Source organism: Trichosurus vulpecula, chromosome 5, assembly GCF_011100635.1.
Source record: "Trichosurus vulpecula isolate mTriVul1 chromosome 5, mTriVul1.pri, whole genome shotgun sequence".
Lineage (NCBI taxonomy): Eukaryota > Metazoa > Chordata > Mammalia > Diprotodontia > Phalangeridae > Trichosurus > Trichosurus vulpecula.
The window spans coordinates 88,655,229-88,682,197 of NC_050577.1; the positions used below are offsets into that span (position 1 = coordinate 88,655,229).

Here is a 26,969-nt window from a genome sequence, read left to right on the forward strand (position 1 = left end):
TAAAATCAATATGCATAGTCAAGCAAAAGAAATTCTTGAATTGGCCATGTCCAAAAATAAATGTTTCGTTCTGCATTCTGACTCCATCGTCTCTTGTCAGGAGATGGGCAGCATTCATCATGATCCCTTGTTCATTGCACTGAGTTCTTAAGTCTTTCAAAGTTATTTGTCTTCATGGTGTTTGACAGGTATTTATGAATCACCATCTATGTACCACAATCTATGCTATCCACACTACAACAAAATCTTCTCAAACCCACTGCACTCAGCTCTCTGGCTAGCAGGTGGCAAAGGGCTCAGTCACTTGGGTGTGGCATGCATGACCAAGGCAGCTCAGCTCATTCAGATGAAAATAGTGCTGTATCTCCTTCTCTTTCCTCCACCCCTCCTAGTTGGGTTGTTCTACCTCCAGGTGGCCCTGAGTGGGTTTAATGTCCTCTTCTCCTTAGTGTAGTTAAGAGAAAATCTCCTTCCTCATTTCCATCTGAAGTCTTCATGGAGCTCCTGGAAATAGACTCACAATGTGAAGAATGGAGAGACCAAAGTTATTGCCTCTAGTGACTCCTGAGCAATCTGCCTTTTAATGTCTGTAGGTCAAGAAGAGAGGTTCATTAGGATAAAACATTGAACTTTGTAGGGTACCTTCAATTATATTTATTAATTACTAGACATTTTTGAAAATGGTTGAAGTTTAGAATTTTTGCATAAACCTATGTATACATTTATACGCTATTTATCAATATAAATAAATTGCATATGCACTCTTTGTTAATGTATATAATTTTATTATATATTATGTATACACTGTGTATATATCATATTTATTCCCTGAATGCCCCAAGAGCAAAGGGTTACACAGGCATTATTACAGGTATATATGTTATAGGAGATTCAGGGATTAAAGAAATCAGACAGGGCCCAAAAGAAATAAGAATATGGGCAGGTGAGAATGTTAAATTGAAAATAAAACTTCTTGGAGGGTAGAAATGGGGAGAAAATTTGCAATTGAAAATCTTATGGAAATCAATGCTGAAAACTAAAAATATTAAATAAATAAAAACAAACAAATAAAGAAAATAAGACTTCTTCAGATTGCCTGAGCTCACCACCCTTAAATGCACATCAAGACGTTGGTCAAGCTTGGAAGGGAGTGAGAAAATGTTGTGACAAAAGTACGTGAGGCTTTGAGGCTGTGGAAGCTTTTCTGAGTGGCTCCCAGCTTACAACTCGACAACCCAGCAGGGAAGATCCTGCACCTTCTTCAGGAGAGAAGAGGCACTGGACAGGTTGCTGGAGACCCAGGCTTCCTGACAAGGGGAGGAGTCCTGAGCCAAAGAGCAGTAAGAGACACAGAACCATGATGGGGAGAACAAAGCCAGACCTCTTCAAGCATTTTTCTATGTATCCCTTGATTTTGATGATCAGAGGGTTGTGGATCAAAGTCCTCCCTTTTTGAGGAATCTTGTATAATGGTGACACCAGTCAACCAACAATAATAATAGCAGTCACATATCACAGTAACGAGAGCACTTGTCCTGGAGTCAAACCTGAGTTCAAGTCCCTGCTCAGATACTGACTAGCTGTGTGCCCCTATGCAAGTCACTTAACCTGTCTGCCTCAGTTTCCTCACCTGTAAAAGGGGATAGTAATAGCACCTACCTCCCAGAGTTGTGAGGATAAAATGATCATATTTGTAAAGTGCTTCGCAAAACTTAAAGCACTATATAAATGTTAGCTATTATTACTACATAGCATTTAAAGTTTACATATGTTATTTCATTTGATCAACAAGCATTTATTAAGTTCCTGCTCTGTCAGCTCCAGTGATTGGCATTGGGACTGGTTTGGTGATTTCATTCCAGGTGAGAAGCCTCCCTCTATCAATACAAGTTGGCAACTTCTCTGCAATAGATTGTCTCAGTGGCTTAGGGCAGAGGTGTCAAACTCACAGCCTGCAGGCAGAACCAGATTAAAATGTAATTGGGAAATGTTTAATAAAACAAATAAAAATATAATTCATAAAAGGTAATGCTAATTTGTGGTTTTCTAAGTCGATGTGAAGCCCACAACAGTCTTAAATTTGAGTTGGACACCTCTGGTTTAATGCACTGAGAGGTGGGTAACTTGCTCAGGGTCACACAGCCAGTATACGTTAGAAGAGGGTCTTTAAACCAGATCTTCCTGGCTCTTGTGGCAGCTCTCTGTCCATTATACCATGGTGCCCTGGGGACACAAAGACAGAAATGAAAGTCTCCCCCTTCGCAGAGCAAGGCTTGGGAAGGGAGGGTTGTAGAAACCTTATTGAAATAGGGTCTTTTCAGGTGGCATTCTGCTCTGCCGATTCAAATGCTTTTATTTTTCACAATTAGTGAACAATGAGCACTGTGGGATCTTATAAGCTATACATCTATCAGTCAGTTTTGTGGTGGTAAATGTGTGGAATGTTGTTGGCAGAAGCCTGGCTTTTCCCTTCTACTGCCCATATTGAGGGTGACTTTGTGGTTGTTGAGGCAGGGAGGGAGGAGAGGGGAAGGGAGTGTGTGTGTGTGTGTGTGTGTGTGTGTGTGTGTGTGTCTAGATTAGAAAGCTCGGTGGTACGGTGGATAGAATCCTAGACTTGGAATCAGGAAGAACTGAGTTGGAATCCTGCCTCAGACAACAGTAGCTGTGTGAGCCTGGGCAGATCACTTAATATCTTCCAGCCTTAATTTACTCATCCATAAAATGGAGGTAGTAATAGCACCTACGTCTCAGGATTGTTGAGAGAATCAAATGAAACAACACACATAAAGTGTTTTGCAAACCTTAAAGAACTTTATAAATGCTAACTATTATACTGTTGTTATTATTATTAATCAATACATATTCATTGTTGTTCAGTCATTTCAGTTGTGTCCTGAACGTCATGACTTCATTTGGGGTTTTCTTGGCAGAGATAGTGGTTTGCCATTTCCTTCTCCAGCTCATTTTACAGATGAGGAAACTGAGGTAAACAGGGTTAAGTGACTTGACCACAATCACACAACTAATAATATGACTAGGGATTCAAGAGAAATGAACAGTGTAGAACTGAACTGGTTCATCAAGGAGTTAATATGCGGCGAAGAGGAGAGAGTGGCTAGTGCAGGCAAGACTGCTTGAGAGAGAATTAAGGGGTCAAGAAACTGTAGGTCATGGTTGAATGAAGAGTAAAAGTTTTGTAATGGAAGGCAAAGGGACAGATGAAAAGTCAATGAATTATGTCCAAATAAAGGGATTTCAGAATTCTTGAACAAAGAGGTAAATGTAAAGGTTGTGTGTGTATGTGTGTGTGTGTGTGTGTGTGTGTGTGTGTGTGTGTGTGTGTAATAAATTCATTCTGGATAGTTCTCTTACAGTGTCCATCTTCTTTTCGAAACAAACTTATTTAGGGAAACTTGGGGGAGGATGCCTCATTCCATTTGGTTCAGTTCTGGAAGCTCTCGCAGATAACCCTGAATATTGTCAGAGGAAGAGACTGTAAGTTAGGAGGCAATGTCAACTGTTACGTGACCTGAAGCAATTCTCCTAATTCTGCCTTACAAATAAGTAAGGCACAAAAAAACTTTACCAGCCCAGGGGAAAAAAAAATTTAGCTGCCTTCCTTTCTTCCTTCCTTCCTTCCTTCCAGGAATTATACCAGAAATAAAACTCATGAAATCAGCATTCTTTGCAGCTCACAACTCAACTAAATTCAACAAACATTTTTAAAAAATGTATTATTGATGCCTTTTGTTTTTATATCATGTTTACTTCAATTTTCAGCCCTGCTTCTCTCTCCCACATTGAACTCTACTTTGTAGCAAAGAAAAATAGTTAAATAAAAACAACCAGTACAGGGATCTAATGAGATAACATATGCAAAGTACTTTGCAAACCTTATAGCTCTGTATAAATGAAAGCTATTATTATTCTGCTTTTCTGTATAACATCCTCCCTCCAGAATAGAGGAGGGAAGTGTGCTTCTTTATCCATTCTGCAAAGACAGTTACTGGGTTTTTTTCATTCATTAAAGGTAAATTACCTTTTAATGATCTTTTCATTTATATTGTTATAGTCATATTGTTCTTCAGATTCAGTTTATTTCACCAGCATCAGTTCATATAATTCTTCTCATGTTTTTCTAAATCCCTCATCTTAGTCATTCTTTATTATGCAATAACATGCCATTGGATTCACATGCCATGATTCTTCAATCATGCTCCATCTGGATACCCACTTTGTTCCCTATTCCTCGCTATGACAAAAAATGTTACTATGAATGTCTTCATATACGTTAAAGTTAGACCTTTCTATTTTTGACTTCCTTGGAATATACACACAATAGTGGGATTTATGGGTTAACGGGTATAAACAGTTTAGTGACTCTTCTAGGAAAAGTCAAAACTGTTATCCAGAACAATTGGACCAAGATGTAACTCCCTCAGTAGTGATTGGTGTGTGGACCATCTTCTCAGACCCCTCCAGCACTATTTCCTTTTGTTGTTATCTTTGACATTCAACATTTTAAAAGCATCTTCTATTAGCAAAACAGTGCTAAGCATTGGTGATATAAAGATAAGGCTAGACATTGTGACTTCAAGTCAGTCTAATAGGGGCAATAGGCAAGTGTCCTGGGTCCTCCTTGCTTTTACTTGTGAGGACTTTGTTTTAGCATTTCTCCTCTGATCCCTTGTTAAGGTTAGTTCTTTGACAAGGTGACATTAGGTATTCCTTCCTTTAACACCATATTGAAGATGATTAATTGATTCTCCTACAGTTCATATACTGGCCTACCCTCTTTGGTTTTTAAAAGGGAGAGATGGGACACAGGAGGAAACAGACAGAGGAGATAGAGACATACAGAGACATACAGAGGAGAAATACAGGCATACCTCGTTTTATTGCACTTTGCTTTATTGTGCTTTGTAGATATTGTATTGTTTTTTTATAAATTGAAGGTTTGGGGCAGCCCTGAATCAAGCAAGTCTGTCAGCGCCATTTTTTCCAGAAGCATGTGTTCACATAGTGTTTCTGATGTCATGTTTTGGTAATTCTCGCAGTAGTTCAAACTTTTTCATTATTATTATATCTGCTATATGGTGATCTGTGATCATGTTGCTGTTATGATTGTTTTTGGGGCACTACAAACTGCGCCTGTATAAGAAGGCGAACTTAATCAATAAATGTTGTGTGTGTTCTGACAGTTCCACCAACCGGCTATGCCCTGTCTCCCTCTCCTTGAGTATCCCTATTCCCTGAGACACAGCAATATTGAAATTAGGCCAATTAATAACCCTGCAATGGCCTCTAAGTATTCAAGTGAAGGGAAGAGTCAATCGATTTGGCGAACTTCCTTGTTGTCTTATTTTAAGAAATTGCTGCAGCCACCCCAACCTTCAGCAACCACCATCCTGATCAGTTAGCAGCCATCGACATTGAGGCAAGACCCTCCACCGGCAAAAAAAGATTACAACTTGCCCAAGGTTCAGATGATGGTTAGCATTTTTTTTTAACCAATAAAGTATTGTTAAATTAAGGTGTCTGTGTGTATGTGTGTGTGTGTGTATCTTTTTTAGACATAATACTATTGCACACTTAATAGGTTATAGTATATTGTAAAAATAACTTTTATGTGTACTGGGAAACCAAAAAATTCGTGTGACTTGCTTTATTGCGCTGTTGGCTTTATTGTGGTGTTCTGGAACCAAACTCACAATATCTCCGAGGTATGCCTGTGGTAAGGAAAGATTACACCCAGAGACTTTGAATTCCCTGACACAAACCTGCCTGTCTTCAAGACCCTCTAGGGATCTCACATACCCAAAGAGGCAGCAGCCAGTGGAGACAGAGGCAGAGCAGTAAAAAGTCTCTGGGTCAAGTTGGGAGTGGCAAGAATGAAAACTGGCAAATGGAGTGTTGGAGTCATTCCTAGATCAAACCTCCTGGACCCAAGGGAGGAAATCCTGGGCCAGACAGAAGCTAGAACCATGGATCAGCCCACAAGCGCATAAGACAGAGGCCAAGTGTAGGGCTGCAAACCTGGACTTTGCCCTGCATGTAGATTATGAGTTCCGTGGACTATGCAGGTCTAGGGAGAGAGTTTTCCCCTATGTGGAAGCCAAAACCCCAAGATGATCCTATGAGTTGGGAGGACTGTATAGGTTCATGGGGGAGAAGCATGACTTACCAGAAGAAAGAAAAGAGGATTGTCTGATTCTCTTGTGACCCTGGGTATTTTCAGTTCATAGAGGGCCCTCAAACCCAGAGCAGTACTCCAAATCTGGAAGACTACATCAGTCCAAAGAAGGGACCTGTAGAAAGAGAAGATGAAGTGTTTTAACTATGGGTTCAAGTGAAAAGGGGTTTTTGGCACTTTTTTTTGTCAATACAGCCAAATCAAAACAACTCTGAGGTACCACCTCACACCTATCCAATTGGCTAACATGACAAAAACAGAAAATGATAAATGTTGGAGAAGATGTGAGAAAATTGGAATACCCTTCATACTTCACTTTTAAAATAAGCTGCTGCCAGGTATACAGTGGTGCCTTGCCTCTGGCCTTTCTATCCTGACAGCTAGTTTCTCCACTGGAAGAGAGAGACTAACCTGCTTTCTCACGGAGTTGTTTTTTTTTAATTTAATTAAAACAGGTATACAAAAAAGATTAAAGAAAACATTATACCTTGATAAATCAGCTATTTCATATGAACAGAAGTAGAAGGATCTTAGAGGTCATCTAATACAACTGCCTCATTTTATAAATTAGGAAACTGAGGCCCAGGCAGTTGAAGCAATAAAAGTCACATAGACAATAATTTGCAGAATTTGAACACAGGTCCTTTAGCTCTAAATCTCATGCTCTTAGGTTAATTTCACGAGTGTGGATGTCTTCATCATCAATAAAGAATACTATATCAGACAAAATGTTTAAAACCCACTAGGTACTATTCATTGTATTAGGCACTGTGGGGGCATACACAAAACCATAAGTCATGGTTTGGGTCCACCAGAAGCTTACAAACAAGTTAAGGAGTATGGAATCTCCCACTTCAGAAGTGGCTCTGAGGTATAAATGAATTCTGCTAGAGCTTAGTGATGTCTAAGCAATATCTATGGTATAGATAGGTAGATAGATATACATATACATATACATATATATATATATATATGTATATATACATATATAGTGGAAGGGAGGGGAGGCCTGGCTCTGTAATGTTCTTGTAGAACTGAGAAGTGGAGAATAAGGAGAAAATTTGCATTCTACTTCCTTTTGCAAGGAGAGGGAGTGAATGCTAGGAAAATTCAGCCAGAGACATAAAAAGGATACAAGCCTTGCTCAGGGTTAACTCAAAAAGTAATCCTGAGGAAGGGGTTCAGTCAGAAAGGAGAAGGGGACCTAGAAAAGATGAAGGCCTTGTTTCCTTTACCAGATTTGTGTCCAGGATAGTGAGAGGATTGGAGAAGATGGCAAAGCAGGATCATTTAAGGGTACTGGGGATGTTTAGCAAATGAAAGACAAGACTTGGGGAAAGGAACATGACTGCTGTCTTTAAGCATCTGAAGGGCTATCTTTTGGAAGAGTATTAGATAGGAACAACGGGGAGAGATTATAGAAAGATAGATTTAGGCTTGATGTAAGGATAAATTTCTTTACAATTAGAGCAATCCAAAAGTGAAATGTGGTCCCTCAGGAGAAGAGAAAAGACCTCTCTCTTCCCCAGAGGCAAAGCTAAGCTGTGAGGCATCCAAGGCCAGAGATGGTTGTGTCTTTGAGAAAACAGTAGAAGCCAATGAGTTCTTTCTGGGGCTTGCGACTGCAAGAAAAATGGGGATATTGAGCTCAGTTGGGCTGTAATCTCAAAGGGAGATGAGATATACACACAGTGTGATTATAAAATTGTAAGGTAGGCATTTAAGCAAACATACCAGAAATATGTTCGGTTTTTGGGTGCCACATTTTAGGAATCTGGAGAATGTCTAGGATGACCAATATGGTGAAAAGACTCAAGTTGCTAGAAGGTAGTGGGGATGTTTAGCCTGGAGAAGACTCTTAAAGGTTATGATAGCTGTCTTCCAATGTTTGAAGGCCGTTGTGTGGAGGAAGCTTGCTCTGCTTAGAAGGCAGAGAAGAATGAAGTCATAGACATTTTACCATGGAAAGAGCGCTAGATTTAGAGTCAGAGCATTTGGGTTCAGATCCTAACCTTGGGCAAATCATTTCACCTTCCTGTGCCTCTGTTTCCTCAATGGAAAATGGGAAGCTTTATACTGGAAAGCTCCAAAGTCCCCTTCCAGCTTGAAATCTATGATCCTATGATTTGAATGGAAAAATGTTATCCCCATAGTGCACCCAACTAATGTGGTCTTAATTCCTTCCCCCATCAAGTCACGACATTAAACTGGTCTCTTTCTTGTTGTTTGATCTTCATTCTTGAAGATGACCATGACATTAGGATGGTCTAGTTATTTATTGATCTATTTAGTCATTCATTCATTCATTTCTGGCCTGCTATGTGCCAGGAACTGTGCTAAGCCCTTAGACCCAGTGGTCTCTTTAATGACTTCCATCATCTGACAAAGGGCTGGTTTTCATTTTCACAGAACTCAGCTTTTAAAAACAATTTAACAGAATGAAACAGGGTTTGTAAAAGTGGATTTATTAAGTGTTTTTTGCCCCACATTTTCTCTTCCTGGGTATCTGATTTCAGTAGGATTAATTATGCTTTGTCTAATCCAAGTGTGTTAGAACTGCTGCTGTGATAATTTCTAATCTAAACCTCTTCCATACAAAGAAAGCCACACCCAGATGATCAGTCCAAATTAGCCACACTCAGGGACACAGAGTAAACCAGCTAAGTGACTTAGACAGGAGACAAGGCAGTGGGGAAGAGGATAAGAGGAGGGAAGCTTTGACTCGTTGCACATAATAAAAACTGGTTTCCATGCTACTCACTTTCTGATAGAGACATGGTGGATGGACTCAGGGTACAGAGTGAGGCAAGCATATTTTGGAAATAGTGTGGAAATTTGTTTTGCTTGACTACACATTTGTTACAAGTGTTTTCTTTTTCTTTTTTGCAGTTAAAGGAAACTGGAAAAGAGAGGAAATAATGTTTTGTTCATTGAAAAATTTTAATTTAATTTAAAATTGCTTTCATTTGGAAAGGCTTTGAGGTTTGCAAAATGCATTAAATACATGATCTCTTCTGATCCTCACAAGAGTTCTGTGAATTGAGTGCCATGAATATTTTTATCCCATTTTTATAGATGAAAAAAATTGCAGCTCAAAGAGGTCGAGTCACTTAACATAGTCACCCAGCTAGTGAATAGCAAAAGCAACATTTGAACCAAGGTGTGACTCCAAGTGAAGTATCTGCAGCTTTCACTTATTGTATCACATTGTCCCAGTATTCTTTTCCCTATAACCTACTTTCTTCAACATCTTCCTGCCATTCCAGAAGGAATTGAAGGATTCGTGGTATAGTGGAAAGAACCTCAAATTTGGAGACATAGAACCTGAGTTCAAATCCTGTCTTTTCTACTTGAATGACCCTTCAGAAAATCCTTTCAGTCTCCCCAAACTTCATTCTCCTGATCTGTAAAAGAAGGTGGACTTGAGATTATGATACTTAGTAACTAGCATTTATATAATGCCTTATGGTCTGCAAAATGCTTGAATAACAGTAGCTAGTACTTATGTAGTGCTTTAAGGTTTGCAAAGTTCTTTATAAAAATTGTCTCATTGGATCCTTAAAACACCCCTGGAAGGAAGATGCTGTTATTATTCCATTTTGCAGATGAGGAAACAGTGGCAAATGGAAGTTAATCAATTAGCCCAGGGTCACACAGCAAACAAGTGAGGGAGGATTTGTACTGAGCTTCTTGACTCCAAATCCAGCACTCCATATACTGCTCCATCTTGCTGCTGTTGTCTCATTTGACCCTCATGACAAATCTGGGAGGTAAGTGCTATTATAATCCCCATTTCAGAGATGAGGATCTGAGAATAAGGGAGATTTAAGTCACTTACCCAGGGTCACACAGCTGGAAAGCATCTCAAGCAGAATTTGAATTTAGGTCTTCCCCACAGAGTCCATGGTGTCACTTATCTACCTGAAAGGTGGTCTATAAGGTCCCCCTTCCAGCTCTAAAGTCTATGACCAAAATACCTTCTAGATCAACTTATTCTCCTAGTTATTAGTGGAGGGGTCCCTTCCCACTCAGTGCCTGCCTTTGTGAGGCAGGGCCGTTGGTCACCAGAGACCACATAAACTCCTGCTCCTGGCTTTAGATCAATGAGTACTTCCTGGGGTAACCTTGGGATACTTTTATTGGATTCCTTTCTGGCCCCCACCCCCACTGTCTTTTTGCTTGGCTCATTATTTGGAAATGGGGCAAAGCTGGGATAGTTGTATGGGCTGGTTCTATTTGGACTGACCACCATGTTAGTGAGTTGTAAACATGCTTTTCGCACAACCAAAAAATAATCATTTCGGCAAGTGAATCTTTATAGAAGTTGTGTCTAGTGTCGATCTGCTGCTTTGGAAAGATGCCTATAGCATTATAACCATTGCATCTTTTTTTTTCCTCTTCAATATGTCCCAGATTGTTCAATGGAGCAGATTTTTATCTCATTCCTTTGCTTTCCCCTCCACCCCCATTGGATTTGTAGAGGGCACTTCTGTGGGGTCTCATTGTTAGCAGACCTTCAAGCATTTGTGTCAGCCATCAGCATAATGGACTACACACACTATTGATTTAATGACAACTATCACTGCTAGGAATTGATCTAATGTTTTCATTACACTAAAAATGCTTTAACAAGTTCATTCTGAATTAGGCAATGGTAAAGATCTGTTCAGTTCCTGAGCGTCTTCTCTATAGGAGGGTGATTTATAAGGTCCTTTGGAAAGACAAGTCGCTCCATGATTCCTCAGTGCTCTGGCTGGTTGTGTTGTAGCATCTCCTCCTGAAGGAGAACAGAGTGAAGCTTGAATCTCAGTTCATAGGCCTCTCAATTCATCCATCCAAAAGGCATGTTTATTCATGGATAAGGAGAATCACTCCTCAGAATGAGGTGACTGTGGAAAGGGGTACAGCAAGAGGCTGCAAACAAGTGACTGGAAGGATGGTAGTTCCCTCGTCCAAAAGAGGGAAGTTGGAAAGAGGGGTGGGTGAGTTTGAGGAAAAAGGAAAAGAGCAATTGGGCAACTCCCTAGTATTTATATGTGAAATCATGGCTTCTGGTATTAGGTGGTAGAGTTTTCAAACAGAGCTCCCAACACTGATAATATCAGAGATCCTTTCAGAATTTACATATACTTACTGTTTGAGCTGGGGAAAACTTAACCTATCAGTGCCTCAGGCACAATCTAGTCTCTAGAACTAGAAGTTATAGACAGATTGCATATCCCATTCTCTGTCCCTGAAGGAAATTTCCACGCTAACAAAATCACAAATTCTGAAAACATTAGTGTATTACTCTGTGTATGGGTATCTTAACCCCCAGTTGGATTCCCCTCAAGGGAAGGGACCTTGAATTTTGTACCTCTTTCTCCACTCTATATAGGGACATGCTCTTGTCAACCAGACCGAACCAGCCTCTAACCTGTGGATGGCCAGAGCCTGATGGAACAGGCTAGAGACAAGAGAGTCAGAAATCAAACAGAAATTTAATTTCAAAGTGAGGGAAACGGCTTGCAAGCAAGGAGGCAAATTAGACACACGTGCTGGGCCCCCACGCCTAGTGGGGAGACCTGCTTTTGTGTGGCCAAATCTCAATACTTCTACTAGTAGCTACTCAGTGAATGTTAGCCGTGACAGTGAGGGGTAGCAGCAACAGTGAGACAAGTTTGATTCATGGCAGAGCTTCATGACTGGATACAGCAGATGCTTATACAAACTCAGAGAACACCTGGTGGTGGTGAAAGCCATACAATTGTTGCTATACCAAGCTCAGGACACAGCTTGCTTGCTGGGCCTTAGCTCTGGAAAACATGGTATCTCCTAATTGGTTTCATGGATATATGAACTCACCAGTAACTCCCTCAATCAGAGCAGGTTGGCACCTTATCTACAACTTCTGGAGAGTTGTCCAGAGCACCAACATGTTAATGACTTATACCCAGTCACAAAGCCAGTATGTATTAGAAGTGAGACTTGAATGATGGTCTTCTTGGCTTTGAGAGTGGTTATCTGTTATGCCACACTTCCAGTCAACTTTCACACAATATTCATTTAATAAATGTGAGATCATAGACCCAGATATGGAAGGGACCTCAAAGGCCATATAGTCCAAATCCTACACTTTGAAAATGAGGTATCCGAGACTCCAAAAGGTTAAATGATTTGTCCAAGGTCACACAAGTAGTTAACATCAGAAGTAGGATTTGAATCCAGTTCCTCCCACTCCAAAGCCAGTGCTTTTCCCACTGCTTCAATTTAGTCATTAATTTAGTGATAATGCTATGTTTTTCTAAGTAGGGTATGGATTAAGCTAAAGTGCAAGTCCTGGAAACTTTTTTATATTGAAGCATTTACACTGCAAATTAGAATCTATGTTAAAAGAACAGAAACTCCTTTTTAATGGATCCAATGGATGGCATGTTGGGCATATAGCATACAAGATTTTTTTCGGGGGGGGGGAAGTAGTAAGAGAAGGCAGGTGGGGGTAACTGCCATTATACTTTTGAAACAATGGAGATGGTTCATGTAGCAAAAAGTTCAAGGACTCTTATTGTGCAAGATGGTAAAAACAAATGGTTGTTTTGGTGATTTTAGATAAATGTATTGATCGAGTAGATAAGGGATTCCTAACCTATTTTGATTACAATATCCCTGGACTTTCAGTAGACCTTCCCATACCTCCTATTCAGTATGAAAGGAGATAAGTTATAGAGATTACTCTGCTTATGAACATAAGAAATTAAATAATGAGATTAATTTTATTGCCAAACATTCCCCATATCTCCTTTATAAACTTTCTGTACTCCCGGGCAACCTAGGTTGAAACCACCTGAAATAGATTATGTAGATATAGTCCTTGGATCTTCACTCCCTCCCCTTTCCTTCTTCATTCCTCCCAACTCACAGAGTTGGTTAAATGGATCAGTTCAGATCAGTTGAGATCAGTTGAAATGAAAGGTCACTAGAAGGATAAACTCCTTTGGTGACTCAGGAGTTAGGTTGCATGGCAGAATTTCTAGAAATTCCAGCTGGCAGCGGTAATTTAGCCTAAGCAATTGTCCACAGACTTGAAAAGTTATCAGAAATAGGAGGAGATGACAGGGAAATGTGTCTCTCTATGGTGCCAGGGCATATTAGAATGCATGGATCTTGTTTGGGAGTTAATGCTTACACAAAAGTGGAGCAGGATGGTCATTAGGGATCAGATAGTTCTCTTCCCTCCTTGTTCTTTCACAGGTGCCCTCTCTCTGCAGGTGAAATCAAATGCTGTTCCTTGTAAGAGTAGTTTATGTCACTGCTCTTGAAATACTGGTTTCCTAACGAACCAACAATAAGTGTTTCACCTCCCACTGGAATCTGATTAGCTGACTAAATACTTAGGGTTCCACTCAGGCATCCAATGCCACAGGAGCCAGAGGCTGCCCCTCAGGCAGAGAGAGATGATCTTAGTTGGAACAGACTTTAGTATCTTTTGGCACTTTATTGGGAAATCGTTTCCTTCCCAGAAAGGTGTGTGAATCTGCTACACTAGATGGGATTCCCTTCTGAAAGGCAACAAGAGATCCTTGATGGTAACTGTGTTGGACAATACATGAGGCACCCGGGTTCTCCATATAGCAGATGAGGTCATCCTCTGATTGTCTTTTTAATCTGATAGTAAAAACTTCTTTGTATTTTGCTTTTGGGTTTCCATCATCAGTATTCTCATGGGGACTCACTGAGTCTTGTGTGAGTCACTATGAAACAGTAGAAGGCAGGGGTTCTTAACCTTTTTTGTGTCTTGGACCCCTTTGGAAGTCTGACAGTACCTATGGATCCCTTCTAAGAATAATGTTTTTAAATGCATAAAATAAAATACAAAATATTACAAAAGAAACCAATTATGTTGAAATGCAATTATCAAGAATATCTTTTTTAAAGGAGAAACGAGTTCACAGACTCACATTAAGAACTTCTTGTATGAGGTAATATATCTTAAGAAAATAAGATCCCATCTTTGCTCATACTCTGAAAATACTTTTCACTATGCATGGGACATTTGCCTAATTCCTGGACGTTTGTTAATCCTTCAGTTATCAGTTTTATTCCACATATGCTACGACCATATAATTAAAAATTTGAATCTCCCCGCATATAATTTTCAGTTCTAGATGGTAAGCATCTAGGGGCCAAGAACCAGCTCTAATGGCCTATTCTAGTCATTTGTATATGTAAATATCTAATAAATATATTTTTGTTAAAGAAAAAAATTTTTTTTGATGTTGTCCTGACAATAGTAATCAAGGGGTTGCGTCTGCCTTTTCAGTGCAGAGCCAGAGGGCGCTGTCCAGCTGCTGAAACTATGCACATAAATGGGGTAGAGGACAAAGAGTTAATTGATGTATTTAGAGTAAAGGATAGTAGAGATCATACATCATAGAATCATAGCTCTAGATTTGGAAAGAAATTTTGAGGTCATCTAGAGATCGCCTTGTCCACATCATTCATTTTAGAAAGGAAGAGACTGAGGCCCAGAGAGGTTAATTACTTTTCCCACTGACATACAGGTAGAAGATTTGGGATTCAAACTTACATCCTTATGACTCTAAGTCTGGTGCTTTTCTTGTTACATCTCGATAATATGTATAGCTGGGAGTGGATACACACCACAAGCAGAAACTGGTTTGTAACCATGGCTAGAAAGGCTAGTGAAGAGCAGAAAGCAACACTGGTTATCTTGATTCTATACTCACTCTTGATTTGTTGGGAAGATTTCTTAACTGTGCAACCTATAAGCAAACTTCTGTTAGAACCCAGGTCAGTGGAAGTCCTTACCACACCTTCTTTGGTAGCCAGCCATAGATACTGTGAGTCTTTTTTTAAGAAGTGGTTAATATCTTGTTTTTTCAAGATATAAAGGAAGATTATCTCCTCTTCATGAGGAAGGAAAGAAAAAAAGGGGCTTGGAAACATTGTCAGAGTCCAGAAATACAAAGATACCAAAAAAGAGGTTGATGATGAAAACCAAATTCCCTTTCACCTCTGCCCTGGATCTTGCCTGAGCTTTATTGCTCTGAGGCTCTTTCTTGTGTTTCCCATTAGAGGATAAGACCTAGGGAAGACAAAGAAAGGGTCACATCAATATAGGAGCCTCCTGATATGTTCATCTATTGAATGAGTCATCTTCTTTTCTTATAATTAAAAATGTTAACACCTAGGAAGCTCAGAATAAAAGGAGTCAACAATTAAACAAAATGAGGACTACCTGGACAAAGGTAAACAAATAAAATAGAATGTTTGATTCAAGAATCAAGATTTCTCTAGAGCAAGGGCTATTAATCTGAGGGTTTCCTAAGGGGTCCACAGATAGGTTTTAGAGAGTCTGTGAATTTGGATCGGAAAAAATTTGTTCCTTATTTTCACTGACTTCTAACTGGAATTTGGCATTCCTTTCACTTTTTTTAAAATGTTATTCTGAGAAAGTATCTATAGGCATCTCCAGACTTCCAAAAGAATACGTAACATAAAAAAGTTAAGAACCCTTGATCAAGGGTCCATAGAATAGTAAATATTCAATAAATAATTGCCAAATCATATGAATGAGGAGATTTGGGTTAATTGAGTTTCTTATGAACTCAGTGAACCAGAAAAAATAATTGAGGTAATGAGTTCTATTTTCGTTGAGTTTGTCATGCCTACAGGACATCTATTTCAAAATGTCTAATGCCATGTTGTCCTTCCTTTTATTTACAATCGACAAACTATTTTGTGGGAATATATTTTGCGTGGGTTTCTTTTGGGTCTTCATTCCAGTGGGCTTGTTATGTCAAAGGAAAATGGGTCAAAGTTTTGATCCATTTCTTGATGTTAATCTCATGAATATCAATTATCATTGCAAAACTCTAAACATAAAAGGCATAGGAAATTAGGGTGAATATATACTGACCCCAGAAAATTCTCTGGAATTTGCTTTCATGAATAAATCCCTGATATCAGCTTGTCTTATTGTCTCTATCTACTAAAGAAAACGGTAGAGAAAGGCTCAGTTAATTGAGGCTTCTTAGAAGAAGAGGTAGCTTTCATCTTTTTGAAGGTTTTCTTTTGCAGTCTGACTCTTAACCTGCCTTTCCAGACTTATTTCACTAGACCCTTTCATGCACTCTATGCTCTAGGCAAATGTAATAGCTCCTATGATAATAGTACCTATGATAATAGTTCCAACATCATTTCATCTACCATCTCTGTATCTTTGTACAGGCTGTCTGCCAAGCCTGGAATGCCTTCTCTTCTTGTCTCTGCCTCTCAGGATGCCCGATTTTCTCCAAAGTTCAGCTCAGGTTCACCTTCCTATTTAATGCCTTCCTTCATTCACCCATTAGTCCTCTTGCTTCCCTCAATTTTTCTTGTATTTACTTATCTGAGTTTATATATTGTATCCAGCCAGTGGAAGATAAGCTCCTAGAAAGCAGCATCTGTTTCTTTTTTCTCTTTATGTTCATAGGACTATGGAATTGTGGGGTCATAGACTAAGTGGTGGAAGAACTATAGCAACCATCAATAGTCTAATCCTCTGTTTTTACAAATGAGAAAATTGAGGCCTGGAGGTGTAAGTGACTTGTCTAAGATCACAAAAATATTAAACATCCAAGGGCATATGAACCCAGTTTCTCTGGCTTCAGAGTCATTGCTCTTTCTACTGAACCACATCCATTGCAAGCAGTAAGTGCTTAATAAATGTTCATTGAATAAATTGAATTGAGCTCTAGTTAATCAAGATTTTGCCCTTGTGTGGATCTCTCTTTTTCAAAATTTAAACTTCTGAAGCTTACCTTTAATATATCACTCATATTCTCTTTATCACATTTAGTATGTTTTTAATGTTTAAAAAGGAGATTTTTTTACCTTCACGGTGACTTTGTACATGTTAAAAAATAATTTGGGTTAAAACTCAGTGGGTGGTGACTCATCCTGGACTCAGCCCTGTTCTATGCACTGTGAAGTCAGAAAAGGTTAATAGAGTTAGACCATTTCTGGAAGAGTCTGGGCTATTGCCAGGTATCTCTCATGCATGAAGTTAAAAAAACAAAATATTTCAAAGGCTCCATTTGCTCCCATTCCAGTTGGAAACCAATCTGTTGAGTTCTCCATCTCTCGAGCAGCTTCCATTCCTAGATTCCCCCATACCCAATGCATCTGGTAACATTTGGGTAGTGGCCAATGGTACATTATGGCCAAAGAACACTTGGTTGTTAGAGCAGCAAGAGGTAAGTCACTTTTAGTAGTGTTCCAACCCAAGCAAAATCAGATACACATAAGGCTGCCATAGCTCATGGCCCACAAGGAGCAGTCCCTAAAGTATGGCCTAAACACTGCTTTGGTGAGATGTCCCCTATCATAAGGGACACTCTTGTGTCACTCTGATAGCACTGCACTGAGTGAATGGCTCAGAAAAGCAGTGAGAGAGTGAGGAGGGAAGTAGGAAAAAGAGACAAGGCCCTTATAGCTACAAGTACAGAGCAATTTTGCCCAAAGGCAAAACAAATGAGGCATCTTCTCCCTTTTTTACATCACTCTTCCCTTCCCAGCTCTGGCACATTCTTCTCCTTGGTAACTTGTTCCTTTTTTCTTTGCCAGGTGATCATAATGGCTCATTTTAAGCACATTTCATCTATATACATTTCCCCACTAATAAATGGCCTACAAAAGAGTCAATTAGATTACTTTTGTTTCTTCTCTTTCCTTTTTTTTTGCCTCACCTCCAAACCTAATATTTTTCCATCCCACTTCTATAACTTTCTTTAGTAAGCAAACTTGGTCAACTAAATAAACCTTTCCAAGGTACCAAAGGCCTTAGAAATAATAACAGCTGGTATTTCAATGGCTTTTTAAAATTTGCAAAGCACTTTTTATATAGGCTGTCTCATTTGAGCCTCCCAATAAACATGTGGAATAGGTGCTATCGGCATTATTATACCCATTTTATGGATGAGGAAACTGAGGCTCAGAGACCCAGACTTGCCTACGGTCACACAGACAGTTAATAGGATTTGAACCCATGTCTCTGACTCTGGGGTAGAGATTCTTTTCATAATATATTATATTATATTACATTACATTATATCATATTTTACATTATGTCACATCATATTATATAATGCATTACATTAAATTATATTATACTGCCTCACCACTTAATAATAAGTTTAATCCTTTAGTATAGCTTAATGACAAAGAGATGTTAGTATTCACTCTGCTTTAGTGCCTAACTTGGAAGGAAATAGCTTAGATACAGGGAGGATCTGGCTCAACAATGAAATGGGATCTCTGAAAAAATGTCCTTCTAAGTGTACATTTTTCTCAATAAAGATTTGTAACCTGTGATCAAGTAGTTTCAATACAACAGGGGACGTCGGGTTAACGTGAAAATGCAGCCGTGTTACTATTGCTATGGCACCATTTGTAAATTAATGAGATTACACAATTAGCTTTTCTTAAGTGTCAAATTCCAATAGATACTTTGAACTGTAATTAAAATGTACAGATTTGAGATTAGACTAAAGAAGGATACTTGTCTAGTGTGACCTAACATCTTTGACCTTTGACCACAAATGGTTGAAAATTATGTCAATTTAAGTCAGCAATTCAATGAGCATTTATTAAATACCTACTGTGTGCAAAACACTGCACTTGCTCCTGGGGGAAATAGAAGGTTTGGATATGACACAGTTCCTTTCCTTATGGAGCCTGAAGTCAAGTAAAAGGAGAAGACACAAACAGAGATAACTATTAGATAACTAGAACACTTAGAGTTAGAATACTATATATTGTCTAGAACAAGAATTCTTTGAGTTAATTTATTTATTTTTAGTTTTCAATGTTCACTTCCCTAAATTTTAATTTTTCTCCCCCTCCCTCCACTCCCCTTTCCCAAGATGACATGCCCTACATATACATTCCTATTAAACATATTTTCACATTAGGCATAGAACAGGAGTTCTTAACCTGGAGTCGATGAACTTTTAAAAAATATTTTGATAACTGTATTTCAATGTAATTGACTTCCTTTGTAATCCATGTCCTTTATTTTTATTAATTTTAAGACCTCATTTTGAGAAGGGTCCCATAGGCTTCACCAGACTCTCAAAGGAGTCTATGAAAAAAATGAAAGAAAAAAAAATAACCCGTAGCTTAGTCATAGAGGTAGTCATTATTTGTCAAAGAACTCTAGGTTTGAATCTGACTTCACATGCCTGCTCTGTGACTTTGGCAGGTCACTTAATTTCTTAGCACCTCAGTTTTCTCATCTGTAGAATGAAGCAGGGTAATAACAGCATGTATGTCACAGCATTGTTATGTAGATAAAATGAGACAATGTATGGAAAATGCTTTGCAAACTTAAAGTATTTTATAAATGCCAGGTATCATCATCATCGTCATCATCAGCATCATCATCATCACATGCTAAGCGCACCAGAGATGCACCAGCTAGGGCTTTGTGAGGTCTGAAAAAGGGAGGATCATTACCAACACAAGGAGCTCAAGGAAGGAGATAGTATTCGAGTTGGACTTTAAGGGATGGATAGGAGTTCAACAGGTGAAGACAGGGAGAAATAGTGTTATAGGAATAGGGGAAAACCACGATCAAAAAGGCACGAAGCTGTGAAAACACTAATTTGAGTGACAGAAATTAGCCCAGGTTGTAGCATAGAATGCAGAGAGGGGAGTGATGTGAGACCATGCTGTAATGATGGGGTGGTTTCATCAGTTGCCAAGTCCAGTCATTTCTACCTTCTCAACATCTCTTGCATTTGCACAGGTAACTAGGTGATAAGTGTACAGAGCCCTGGCCCAGAGTCAGGAAGACCTGAGTTCCAGTCTGACCTCAGACACTTATTAGCTGCACTATCCCGTTCTAAAAGAGGCTAACGGTAGCTTCCCAAACTTGTAGCCTGGGCAATCTATTTCTAAAAGAGTACTTAGCTAGGCCAGAAAGCACAAAAGCAAGTGCAGGGGGGTGGGGAGGGCACCGGGGTTTGACTAATGGTAGCCAGGAAGAGACAGCTCCAATCTAGAGACAGCCAAATGGCAGATATTGTTATTATTGAGTGTGGAGGCAGTGGCCACAGAGAAGTGGCTTCTGGACGGAGCCTAAGCTTTGAAGATAGCATTTCTGTGCTTGACAGTTGTAGAGGCAGAGTGGCAGGCCCTTGAGAGCTGAAAACTGAAGAGGCATGGGGCTCTCCAGGGATGTTCCAGCAATCACCCAAAGTGACCCGACCTCCGTCCCTCCTCCAGAGAACACTTTCTTTTCTTCCCCAATAGTAAGGGAGTATGTAGGGGAAATCCGTTTGTTTAATTGGTTGTTTCTAGGATCAGAGATTGAGTGCTAGAAAGGACTTTCTGGGTCATCAAGTTCAAACCCCTCATTTTACAGAAAAGGAACCTGAAATAATTTGTCCGGGGTCACCGTTATTGTTGTTGCTCGTCCTCCGTTCTCTAAGAGGACCAACAACATCATGAGGGCGATGCCTTGGCTTATGAGTGAGTGGATTTGAGAGAGGCAGAGCTTTGCAAAGTTGTCTGCCTTTCTCTCTCCTCCACGGTCATCAGAGTCCAGTGGCAAGATAGGATGAAATGGGTGACCTTGGCTTTTCTAAATTAAGATCTTTCCCAGGTCTCAGTTTGTCTGAGGCCATGCCCATTCAAAGACTAACGGTTAGGTAGGCAGGTAGGCAGCGGCCAAACTGGGATTTGAACTTGGGTCCTGACTCCAAAACTCATATCTTTCCACAGTATCAGACCACTTTATTTTTTTTCTCTTTCAGTTATGCTTTAGGCATAGGGACTAGATCTCAGATGAGGAGACTCTCCCAGTGAAGATCTAATCCTGCTCTACAACTTTTAACAGAGAGTTTCCTAGAGCATTGAAAGACTAAATGATTTGCCCCAGCTCACGTAGGCAATACGTGTCAGAGATGGGACTCATACCTAGGTCTTCCTGGCTCCAAGGTCTCCATCCATCCAGACTGACTCTCCTATGCTTTAATCACTTTGATGTCAGTCCTCTGGTAGTTTGTTTTTGATCTGAAGCAGAGTATATACTAGATAGGAACTCAAACCATACATTCTCCCTAACAATGAACCTCAGTGGTTTGAGCACCCAAATCCACCTTGCAACTGCAAGTATTTTTACTGGCTGTCCATCCATGCCTGGAATGCTCTTCCTGCTTGTCTCTGCCTCCTGGCTTCCCTCAGTTCCTCCCCAACTAAAATCCTACCTTCTATAGGAAGCCTTCCCCAATCCCCCTTAATTTAGCTTGTTGATCATTTCAAATTTATCCTGTAGATAGCTTGTTTGTGCCTAGTTGGGGACATGTCTTCCCCATTAGCTCCTTGGGAGCAAGTGGTCTTTTACCTTTCTTTGTATCCCCAGCATTTAGCACAGTGCCTGGAACATAGTAGGCACTTAATACGTGTTTGTTGACTGATTAAAGACAAGGATTATTCATTTTTGTCTTTGTGTCCCCAGTGCCTAGTGCAATGCTTGGCACACAGTAGGTGCTTCATGGATGCTCATTAATTGAGTTGTTATCTCCTAGTGATTGACTTATAGAAATCAGAAGGGTAACACTAGAGTTAATAGGGAAACAACAGAGAGCCCAAAGTCAAGAAGCAGTTGGATGAACGTGCTCCTTGTTGGAATCTGATTGATTTCCTTAGCTTGTTGTTTGGGGCCTGAGAATTTTATTCTATCTACAGAGAGCCCAGTTTGGCTTTGGGTAACCCCAGATTGTTGTTGTTGTTCAGTTGTGTTTGATGCTTCATGGCCCCACGAGGTTTTCTTGGCAAAGATACTGGAGTGGTTTGCCATTTCCTTCTTCAGTGGATTAAGGCACCAGAGGTTAAGTGACTTGCTCAGAGTCACACAGCTAGTAAGTGTCTGAGGCCAGATTTGAACTTAGGTCTTCCTGACTCCAGGCCCAGTGCTCTCTCCACTGAGCCACCTAGCTGCCTAACCTCAGGTGAGAATGCTAAATCATCAGATCAGCCCCAAGCAAAATCACTAAGTAGGTCAAATAAGTTGATGTCTGGTCCACCCTGTTGGAGCCTTTCCCCCTTTTATTGGCAGCATTCTTTACTGTATTGTGTCTTCTGGTGCCCTGGACCCTATCCCCTCCTAACAGAATCTAGTTCTTGACAGGATTCATACCTTATTATATGTGAGTTTCAGTGGCTGTGTCCCTTCTCCCAGAATTATTTATATGTTAAGGAATATTCTCTCATTATGGATTGACGAGCTTTGTTCTCTATTAAAAGAATTTCAGGCATTGGTTTGAAGAAAGAAGAGATTTGGGAAACTGGGTGGGACGTATTTATTAGCTGCGGGACCCTAGGCAAGCCACTTAATTTCTCCACGCCTCAGTTTCCTTATTTGTGAAATAAAAGGAGCAGTCTCAATGGCCTCCAAGGGCCCTTTTAGTCCTAAATCTACGATCCTGCAATGCCCCTGAAACACCCCTGAAGTCACCTAGCCTGCCTGTGAAGAAGTTGGGCTTTACGTGATGCAAAGTTCATAAAGACTTCTCTAAGCAGTGAACAGGCATGGAAATAGCCTAGCACGTAGGGAGAAAACTCAAATCAGTGCGTATTGTACTACTGACACGTCCAGGAAGCTTAGAAGTGCAGTGAATACTGTTGTACCTAGGCTCAGGAAGACCTGAATTTGAATCCTGACTCAGATGCTGACTAGCCGTGTGAACCTGAGCAAGTCTCTTAACCTCTCTTAAACCTCGGTTTCCTCACCTGTAAAATGGGGATAAAAATAGGCACCCACCTCACCGAGTTGTTGTGACAATTAAATGAGATAGCTTCTGTAAAATGTTGTGAAAATCTTAAAGCGCTGCATAAATGCTACAATTATTGGGCGGCTGTGGGAGGAATTTGGGCACAGGAAGACGAAAACTCTCTCTTGGTCAGACCGCACCTGAGTATTACGGATGGCAGCCATCAGGGTAAGGACACGGAAAGCTATGTTTAACTCAGGGAAGAGGTGGCTTAGGGAGGTTATAATGTCAGTATGTAAACATTTAAAAGTCTGTCATATAGTTAGAGGACAGGTAGGCGGCACAATAAAAGACCGTTAGGCCAGGAGTTAGGAAGACCTGAGTTCAAACCTAGCCTCAGACACTTACTAGCTGTGTGATCCTGGACAAGTTACTTAATCTTGTTTGCCTCCGTTTTCACATCTGTCAAATCTGGAGAAGGAAATGGCAAACCACTCCAGTATCTTTCCCGAGAAAATCTCAAATGGGGTCACAAAGAGTCAGACATGACTGAAACAACTGAACGACAACAACAAAATATAGAGGGATTAAACTTCCTTTTTTTGGCCCTTAAGTGCCAATGGGTGGGTATAACAAAAGACTGGTCTGGGCTCAGGATAAGGGAAAACTTCCTAGTAATTGGAATTGTTCAAAAACCAAAGGCTCTGTTTCAAAAGATAGCGAGTTTCCCGTGCCTGGGGGTCTTCAAACAGAAACCGGGTGATCTCTTGTTGGATATGTTATAAAGGGAATTCTTGGCCTAGGTGATCTCTGCGGTCCCTTCTAAGTTTTTTAAACTGTGATTCTGTTATCCCAGATGATCGAGAGTATATATGGTAATCCAAAGCAGACCCAGTCCAATACCTTCAAGAGTTTGTCATTGGTTATTTTTCTGGGTGTATCTGTCTTATCTCTTCAGCTAGGCCATAAAGTCCTCAAGGGCAGAGGCCACATCTTATTGCTTCTTGGTGCCCAGTGTCTGGGATGGTGCTTTGCGCAGAGGAAGGGCTCAATAAATACTTGTTGATCGGTGGATTACATGCTAGCAAAGGACACTGCTGATGAGGGCATGCATGAAGCGGACATGACAGGCATCTCAATCGTCCATGCCTTCTCATTCCACTTATTTCACCCTGTTCCCACTCCCACTCCCACCCCCCCAAAAAAAGAGAGGGAAAAATGAATTATGAAACGGCCCAACTGGGAGGAGGGGCCTGCCCTCTGGCAGCGAATGTGACCTGTCAATCTCTCGCTACTGTTCCACTCGTGCCAGCTGGTCTAATAAACTCTAAACTCCAGTGATTTAAGTGAAGATTTCAGATTAACATTTAAATTAATGCTGGACTAGGAATCAGGAGAGCCAGGTCGCAGTTGTGACTCTGGAGCTAACTTGTTCTGTGACCTGGGGCAGAAATGTAAAATTATCCTCGCTTCTAACTCATAATGCTCCCCTCCCCGCCTCCAACCTCCAGGAGGCCAGGGATTTGCAGACCTGCTACACCCTAGGCCAACTAAGATCAATCCACCTTTCTGTTCCTGTTATCTCTGAGACTTAAAATCTGTCTGAGAAGCATCTCTGACCCCTGAAAAAGGGCCTGGTTGACCTTCACAAGCAAAGGTATTCTGGTTCATGTTTAACAACTGGATCTCTAGGGAGATTTGTCTGAATTATTAACATTTTTCCCCATCACTTTTTTAAAGTCTAGGTAATCAAGAAAACAATAAATCAAGCCCTCATTTGTAATGTTGCCAATTTTGAGGTGTAAATGCTCAAAATGAAATGTTAACAATCAGCTCTCAGGAACAGTTCCATCTCATTCTAGCATGCTCCTCTAAGTGAAGAAGTTATTCAGTCTTCAGGTTGTGATTATACCTGCAACTTGAATCCTTAAAATAAGAAAGGGTGGTCAAAGGGGGAGGTGTCCACTCTCTTTTTTGCTTACTTTTTTCTTTAATGCTGCAGTGATCACGGAATCATACAGTCTTAGAACTGGAAGGGACCTTAGTGCAGATCTAGTCCAAGCCACGCCTGAACAGGAATCCTGTGTACACCATCAATGACAAAGGGTCATTCTTCAGCTTATGCTTGAACTCACTATCAGTCAATCAGCATTCATTAAGTGGCTTTCTATGTGCCAGGCACTGTGCCAAGCTCTAGTTCCTGAGGCAACTCAATTCACTTTTGGATAATTTTAATTGTTCGGAAATTTGTCCCTCCCTACAGAGAGCTAAAATTCATCTATTTGCAACTCTCACCTGTTGATCCTTGTTCTGCCCTCCCAGGGCCAAACAGGAGAAGTATATCATCAATGCCTTTATTTAAGTCATTCCTAAAAATGTGGAACAGAATAGGGTGAAGGGCAGAGTCCTGTGGAACTCCTCTAGAGACCTTCCTCTATTGTAACTTTACTGAGATAGTTGGTTTAGCTCAGGCAAAAAAAAATCACCTGTGGAACCTATGGTTTCTCTGAAGTAATTGGTTGCCTCTGATCCCCATCAATGGTGCTATAGACACCTCTTTTAATTCAAATTCAATACGACGAAATTCACTTGTAATGTCCAAGGTGCCATTAAATGGATAAAAAGATAGATCGATACCTCAGAGGATTTGTAATCTAACAAGACAAAGAGGAATAAGGGAAGGAGAGATAAACATTTATAAAGGCACTTGCTAAGTATTTTTACAACCATCTCATTCGATCCTCAAAACAACTCTTCAAGACAGTTTCTATTATTTCTATTTTATAGTTAAGGAAACTGAGGCAAACAAGTTAAGCATCTTGTCCAGGTCACACAGCCAGCAAATGTCTGAGGATAAATTTGAACTCCGGTCTTCCTGACTCCAGGGCCACCACTCTATGCATTGTGCTGCCAGAAACCTTTGAAAAGACAGGAAGACAAAGACAAGAAAATATCAATAGTAAAAGTCATTTTTTTTAAAAAAAAAAAGATACAAAATACACTATGGGAGATCAGAGGTGGGAGGATAACATCAGATTGTGGGGAATCGCTGAAATATATCAGGGGAGGTAGCATTGGGGATGGACCTTAAGGAACGGTCAAGATTTCAGCAGAAACGTTCTCCATTACTTGGAGCAGTCAGGAAATAATGTATTGTTCAGTTTGGCGTTCTTTTCTAGATCTGCCCTTTCCTGTCTATTTCCTGCGCATTGATTAATAACAATTGCTCACATTTATATAGTGCTTTATACATACACTGTCTCATTTAATCCTCACTACAACCCTATAAGGCAGCTATTATTATTATTATTTGTTTGTTTGTTTTTGTTTTTTTTTGGCAGGGCAATTGGGGTTAAGTGACTTGCCCAAGGTCACACAGCTAGTACATGTGTCAAGTGCCTGAGGCCAGATTTGAACCTAGGTCCTCCTGACTCCAGGGCCGGTGCTCTACTCACTGCGCCACCTAGCTGCCCCAGCCATAACTATTATCCCCATTTTTACAGGTGGATAAACTGCACACAGAGGTTAACTGACTTACCCAGGGTCGCACAGCTAGTCAGTGTCTGAGGCAGGATTTTAACTTAGGTCTGCCTGGCTCCAGGTCTTGCACACGCTGTCTATCACAATTCTATTCCTCCTTTCCCCACAATCTCTGCCCGTACCTCTGTATTAGTCTGCCAGTACTAACTACCCATGGGTTTTGCTCAACCCTGCTGGTGGTAGGTAGTGGTACACTGGAAGAATTTGCTGACTACCAGCCTAGTCCAGTTCTAAGGCTTGAGGGAGGAATTTCTCTGGGAGGACCCCTTCTATAACAAAGCTTATCTCAGTGCATTGGTGGCAGCACTGAGGGTTCTAGTCTAAGAAATGAATTGTTTGGGAACAGTAGGGAGTAACCAAGTTAGGATATATATATATATATATATATATATATATATATATATATATATATATATTTTAAATAGGGCTAGCAGGAGCAGCTAGATGGCACAATGGGTAGAGTACTGGCCCTGGAG

At 40.2% G+C, this 26,969-nt stretch overlaps 1 protein-coding gene across 3 annotated transcripts in view; it reads left to right on the forward strand.

Moving 5' to 3' along the window:
- The window catches only part of CNPY1 (canopy FGF signaling regulator 1), a 148,154-nt gene that overhangs the window by 71,087 nt on the left and 50,098 nt on the right, over nt 1-26,969 (forward strand). The window lies entirely within an intron of this gene.